We start from the raw sequence: 6908 nt of genomic DNA on the forward strand, positions 1-6908 counted from the left end.
ACGATTGCTACAGCCAACTCTCTGAATTGCTGGAACTGGTGAATGGTGATACTGGAACGGGAGAGTGAGAATGCTATAACAGTAGCACCCATGGCATCCCGCGGTGACAAATTGCTACAAACATTGTTCTGAAATCCCGGAACCGGAGAGTGGGAATGCTACCACAGCAACACCCATGGCATCCCGCCGGCGATGATTTTGCTACAACTGTTGTTCTGAATGCTGCAACCGGAGAGTGAGAATGCTACAACAACATCATTTGGGTTCCTGCGACGTAGGTGCGCCAGCGGCCGGTGTGTGAGATGCTGCAACTGGCGAGCTGAAATGCTGGAACCAGCAACAACGGGAGCTACGAAGGGTGGGGGCATGCCAACATTTTTACTGTGGCCAGTGATGCCAGCGAGCTACGGTGGTGGGGCCATGCTGGAACCATTGCTCAGCCGTGCTAGAATGGCGTGCCGGTGTTGTTGTGTCCCGAGGTGTCGCCGTGAGTGTTGCCGAGGATTGGGGCTGGCATTCTAGCGATTTCGGCGGTGCGAGCTACGAGCGGCGAGGTTCAAGCCGATGTTGTTGTGTCCCACGATGGGGGTGCGCGCCGGCGTCGCCGAAGTTTCTTTTGTAACCGTCACACGTGCCATGAGGGGGTGGATGGGGATTGGAAGTGGGGTGGTTGGGTAGATGAAGAAGGAAGAAGGGGGAGGCATGCGAGTCGAGGGGAGGGGCAGATCAGACGGCCCAGGTTTGATAAATCAGACGGCCGTGCGATGACCAACCGAAATTTCGGTCGGCTGACCGACGCCTATCACACATCTTTCTGAAAACCCCTCCCTCTCCTCTTGTAGGACCTTGAAGTAGATGTGTCTAGAGGGGGGGGGGGTGATTAGACACTTAATGCTAAAGTTGCAGTTTTTAAGCTTTTTTCGGTTTAAGTGAAGTTTAGGCACAATTTCAACATTCACAATACATATCAAGCAAGCATGCAAAGAGTATATAGGCAGCGGAAAGTAAAGCATGCAACTTGCAAGAATGTAAAGGGAAGGGTTTGGAGAATTCAAACGCAATTGGAGACACAGATGTTTTTCCCGTGGTTCGGATAGGTGGTGCTATCCTACATCCACGTTGATGGAGACTTCAACCCACGAAGGGTAACGGTTGCGCGAGTCCACGGAGGGCTCCACCCACGAAGGGTCCACGAAGAAGCAACCTTGTCTATCCCACCATGGCCATCGCCCATGAAGGACTTGCCTCACTAGCGGTAGATCTTCACGAAGTAGGCGATCTCCTTGCCCTTACAAACTCCTTGGTTCAACTCCACAATCTTGTCGGAGGCTCCCAAGTGACACCTAGCCAATCTAGGAGACACCACTCTCCAAGAAGTAACAAATGGTGTGTTGATGATGAACTCCTTGCTCTTGTGCTTCAAATGGTAGTCTCCCCAACACTCAACTCTCTCTCACAGGATTTGGATTTGGTGGAAAGAAGATTTGAGTGGAAAGCAACTTGGGGAAGGCTAGAGATCAAGATTCATATGGTAGGAATGGAATATCTTGGCCTCAACACATGAGTAGGTGGTTCTTTCTCAGAACATATGAGTTGGAAGTGTAGATGTGTTTTGATGGCTCTCTCAATGAGTGAAGAGGAGGTGGAGGGGTATATATAGCCTCCACACAAAATCCAACCGTTACACACAATTTACCAATCTCGGTGGGACCGAATCAACAAACTCGGTCGGACCGAAATAGTAAACCTAGTGACCGTTAGAGATTTTCGGTGGGACTGACATGCAACTCGGTAGGACCGATATGGTTAGGGTTAGGGCATAACGTAATCTCGGTGAGACCGATTACACAAACTCGGTGAGACCAATTTGGTAATAAGCTAACCAGAGGGTTGGTCAGGCAAACTCGGTGGGACCGATTCGCTCTTCTCGGTGAGACCGAAATGTTACGAAAAGGAAACAGTGAGTTTACATTGCAATCTCGGTGGGACTGATCCGCTATTTCGGTGAGACCGAAAAGTTATGAAAAGGAAACAGAGAAATCGCAATCCCATGTCGGTGAGACCGAGATCCCTATCGGTAGAACCGATTTGCTAGGGTTTGGCAATGGCTATGACAAGTGAAACTCGGTGGCGCCGGATAGAAATAATCGGTAGGTTCGAGTTTGGCTTGGGTTTAGGTCATATGTGGAAGTGGGAAAGTAGCTGAGGATTTTGGAGCATATCATTAAGCACTTGAAGCAAGAGGCTCATTAAGCAACACCTCATCCCTCCTTGATAGTATTGGCTTTTCCTATGGACTCAATGTGATCTTGGATCACTAAAATGTAAAATGAAGAGTCTTGAGCTTTAAGCTTTAGCCAATCCTTTGTCCTTAGCATCTTGGAGAATTTCCCACAACCTTTAGTCCATGCCACTCCATTGTTGAACTTATCTGAAACATACTAGATAGAAACGTTAGTCCAACAAGAGATATGTTGTCATTAATTACCAAAACCACCTAGGGAGCACTTGTGCTTTCACCTCTGGCAGTGACAACAAAGGCGATTAGGGTTTTGAGTGAACACCAAGGAGCTTGCTGTTTCTCAACGTCGGGGCGCAGTGCATCGGCGAAGAAGGCATGAATCACTCCTCTTCTGGCGCCAGGAAGGGAACCGCTGAATGATCATCCAGCTCCACGCGAGTGGAGATGGAGGTGACGATGGGAAAGATGGATATAACCGAGGAGGAGGCTACCCCATAGTGATTGATGATGCTCCTATTGGAGTGAAGACCAAGTGGTTGGTTGCGGGGAAGATCTTGTACCGTAATCTATTTCATATACAAACGACCTCCAACGCACTCCACCCGGCTTGGGGAAACCCTAGGGGCCTTGTGGTCCACCCGCTGGGAGAAAACATTTTCGTGGCCGAATTTGAAAGCCAGCAGGACAGAGATAGGGTCTTGGATGGATCTCCATGGCATGTGAGCAAACATGCGGTGATACTGGAGCAATTTGAAGAGTGTATGCACCCATCATACCCAAATTTGATAAATTGTAGTTATGTGCAAGACTTATAAATCTTCCCTACAACGCAAGAAACGATACCTGGGGTCTTTCCATAACATGGCAAATTGATAAGGAGGCCAAAGTGGTGCCGATTGATCCTATTGGCAGCTTCCTGAGGGCTCGAGTTACAGTTGACGTGAGGAAACCCTTGAGGAGATGGATTGTAATTGACTCAACACTGAGAAATAACAGGGGATTTGTATGACATTCACTACTAGCATGCTCCTCACTTTTGTTTCTCATGTGGCAGGCTAGGGCACTCTGATCTAGTTTTCCCTACCCCGGGTACTAGAGATGAGAAAGGCAATCTTCCATTCAAAAGCAGTCTGAGGGCACCAGAAGAATGGAAGAAACGAGTTTTGGAGACAGTTCTACATGTGATCAGCATAATACACACCAAAGTAGGCATGAGGCTAAGTCGGCGAACTCCCAGAATAGTGCTAACGCTGAGGTTACGTCCCCCCAGAAGAGGAACCAACATCAAAACAAACACAAGGGTGGGCCTCAACAGACACATGTTTATAGGAGAGTAGAAGCACCCCGATGATAATGGATGGTGCAATTACTTTGCCTAATGAGAATGATGAGTCTCAGCCTGATGGGAACGGGTCTGATCATGATCCAAAGAAGAAGAAACCGAACCCCCTTCTAAATATTCAGCAGCATCTACGGAGCAGCCCTGCCAGTCATATTGAGTTGCTTAAGATGGAAACGTCGAGGGATTGGGAACCCATCGATAGTTCGCGAGCTTCGCAAAATTATGAAGCAAGAAGGTCCCACCACTGGTACCGTTACGTGCTATACAAACGCTTTTTAACCCCTTTCCCTGACGTCATTTTAAACCGTCACCTGGTCAGTGTGTGCGATAGGGGGGTCCTTCTCACACGACCCAGAAATCGTCGGGGATAGGCGAGCGGCTACTGATGATTGCCATAGAATAAACGTATGAGAAGTCGCGCTTGTCCTATGTCTCGACATTACGTTTCTGATCCCAGAGACACCCGAAATGATAACGCTGCTATAGTTGTGTGGAAAAGGTCGATATCACAAACATTTAATTTACCGATGTGTTTGCAATTGGTATGTTATTGCACACAATTCAAAAATGTAATATGTGTGTGCCTCTACTATCGCCAACGTGTCCATTTTAATCACTGTGTGCGATAGGTATTCCTATCACACACGGGCTCCATATATGCACCGTCTTTTTTGTCCAATATTACACATGCATATAGGTTTGAAACGTTTGCCGTATTACCATGAATAGCACACTCATATGAGACAAAACCGTGTGTGCGTCCGTCGAGCATCGCAAACGTTTCACGTCAAAGAACCGTCTATTCTATATTTTCCATCGCACACGCTGTTTTCTTTCTAACCATGTGTACATTATTTTATTCACTCCTGTTTAATTTTATTCTTCCCTGTAATTTATTATTCAAAATGGAAATTTTGAAATATGAAACATGGAATTCAAATTCTCAACACAATGGTTCAACAACCAATCCATAAATTAAATTTTCAGTACAATATGTTCAGTAATTACATGATTAGATAGCAATTAACTATGATGAATCACAATATTTAGAGGCGGTAAAGGTGAAGAGAGAAGTGTAAATCATTTTGGCCGCCGATGGTGTTGAAAAAGCGGAATGCCCATAATGTGCCCTCGTGCATACCATAGGCGCGAACAACTTTTGTCCAACCCCTTGTGACGATTTCCCTTGTAGGATCGAAAGTAGATCTAGATGGGGGGGGGGTGATTAGACTAATTGACCAAATAAAAACCTAAGCATTTTCCAATTTTAAGTCTTGGCAGATTTTAACAACTTATTACAAGTCAAGCAATCAACCTACACATGCAATTCTAAGAGTATAGCAGCGGAATGTAAAATATTGCATATGAAGGTAAATGGAGGGGTTTGGAAAGGCAAACACAATGTAGACACGGAGATTTTTAGCGTGGTTCTGATAGATGGTGCTATCGTACATCCACGTTGATGAAGACTTCAACCCACGAAGGGTAACGGTTGCGCGAGTCCACGGAGGGCTCCACCCACGAAGGGTCCACGAAGAAGCAACCTTGTCTATCCCACCATGGCCATCGCCCACGAAGGACTTGCCTCACTTGGGTAGATCTTCACGAAGTAGGCGATCTCCTTGCCCTTACAAACTCCTTGGTTCAACTCCACAATCTTGACTGAGGCTCCCAAGTGACACCTAACGAATCTAGGAGACACCACTCTCCAAAAGGTAATAGATGGTGTGTTGACGATGAACTCCTTGCTCTTGTGCTTCAAATGATAGTCTCCCCAACACTCAACTCTCTCCCACAAATTTGGCTATGGTGGAAAGATGATTTGAGTGGAAAGCAACTTGGGGAAGGCTAGAGATCAAGATTCTTGTGGTTGGATTAAAATGTCTTGGTCTCAATACATGAGTAGGTGGTTCTCTCTCAGAAAATGAATGCTGGAAGTGTAGGCACGTTCTGATGGCTCTCTCACACATGGAGAGGAGGGTGGAGGGGTATATATAGCCTCCACACAAAATCTAACCGGTACACACAAAAGAGCCAACTCGGCTAGACCGAATGTATAAACTCAGTGAGACCGATTCAGTTCAAAATGTGAACGTTAGGCTTTTCGGTGGGACCAACATGATCAACTTGGTGGGAATGATGAGCTAGGGTTAGGGAAAAACTTGATCTTGGTTTGACCGATGACTTCAACTCGGTGAGACCGATTTCAGTAACAAGAAAACAGAGAGTTGGTCAGGCAAACTCGGCAGGACCGATCGCTCCTTTTGGTAATACCGAAACATTAGGAAAGAGAAACAGAGTTTGCACTGCGAACTCGGTGGGACTGATTGCTCATTTTGGTGAGACCAAAATGTTGCGAAGGGAAACACAGAGTTTGCAATTCCATCTCGGTGAGACCGAGATCCCTATCGGTGAGACCGAACTGATTAGGGTTTCTGGCTATGGCTATGTCAAGTGAACTCAGTGGCGCCAGATGAATCAAATTGGTGGTGCTGAGTTTGACTTTAGGTTTAGGACATATTTGGATTTGAGGAAATGGTTGAGGGCTTTGGAGCATATCACTAAGAATTTTGAATAAGTAGACCATTAAGCAACATGTCGTGGTTTCGTCACGGCAGATGTCCTAGAGAAAGGACTTAGTCATGGAGCCATCGCGACGGGTTAGCTTGAAGGGGTTAAAGCGGACACAGGGACGCAAGAGAGTTTATACTAGTTCGGCCCCTTCGATGAAGGTAAAAGCCTACGTCTAGTTGTGATGGAATTGATGGGGTTTCGATGACTAGGGAGCAAACAAGCTTCGCCTATGTCTCGAGTTGTTGTTTGTCGTCCTTGAACCGCCGCTGGGTCGTCCCCTTATATACACGGGTGACGCCCGTCGGTTCACAGAGTCCCAACACCGGTCGATATTCGTATCCGGGTTGGCCTCTCCTTATTCCTAACTTACAATACAAGTTTATATACAAATACCGGTTTACAGCTACAAGTCTTGAACCGACTATGGGCCTTAGGCCCTCATCTGCCTTCTTGGGCTTTAGCACTCTTGAACTACTGATGAAGTTGACCCGGCCCAGATAGGCCGGTTTACACCCAGCAGTAATATCCCCAACATTAGGCCCCAGATTGATTTGAACGGGTTCATGTCAATCCTTTAACAAAAGCTTCATCTTCAACATCTTCTCATAAATTGGTAAACTGCCATGATGTCATCTTCTCTGATTGCTGTAAACCGGAGTGACGTCACCTGTCATAACGAAGCTATCCATTATGCTTCTTTGTTTAATAGATCTGCGGAAATCGAGGCGACAGCTCCGTTTCGTGGCCCCT

This window comes from Triticum urartu, chromosome 2A (assembly GCF_056163025.1).
Source record: "Triticum urartu cultivar PI428250 chromosome 2A, HENAU_Tu73, whole genome shotgun sequence".
NCBI classification, from domain to species: domain Eukaryota; kingdom Viridiplantae; phylum Streptophyta; class Magnoliopsida; order Poales; family Poaceae; genus Triticum; species Triticum urartu.